The following is a 671-nucleotide window of genomic DNA, read 5'->3' on the forward strand; positions in this document are numbered from 1 at the left end:
TAAGTTACTGCATTTTACTTAGATTTTATATTATAATTATATTATTAAACGTATTATTATGACTGAAATGCATATGTATCTATTGCAGTACTATGTATATGTCTGTATAGTTTAACAGTATGTGCTGTAATATATGTATAGGAGATAGGATAGTCAATAGTATAGATTGTCTGCAATAACATCACATACAAAAACAGATTAAGTTTCATGTACATTTACATTTTTTTTGTTTTTACATATATTATCATGTAAGTACATACACTTAAGTAAATTAATTGGTATAACATATTATTTTCTATAGTTTTAAAATATTCTCCCCATTTACTTTAATGAAATAAAGACATAAAGGCTGTGGTTTCTTAATTTTATGACATTTGAAATATCTTATAATACTTACAACGTTTATTGTAATGTTTATGATAATTTGAGCTGATATATTTAAATGTGCAAAAGGGAGCAACTGATACAATTTCTTATACATCATATTTACGTTTTGGTATAATCTGTATACATTATTTTAAAAACTGTATTTATAAAATAATTATATTCCAAAGGTTGTATTCTGCTTGTAAAATTGAATAAAAATATGTTAATAAATACAGTTGTTGAAAATTCTATTTTGCAAGATTAGAAAAATTGGAAGCAATTGATTTGAGAAAATATACTATTTG

This window comes from Habropoda laboriosa, unplaced genomic scaffold (assembly GCF_001263275.1).
Source record: "Habropoda laboriosa isolate 0110345459 unplaced genomic scaffold, ASM126327v1 scaffold816, whole genome shotgun sequence".
In the NCBI taxonomy this organism is placed as follows: Eukaryota; Metazoa; Arthropoda; class Insecta; order Hymenoptera; family Apidae; genus Habropoda; species Habropoda laboriosa.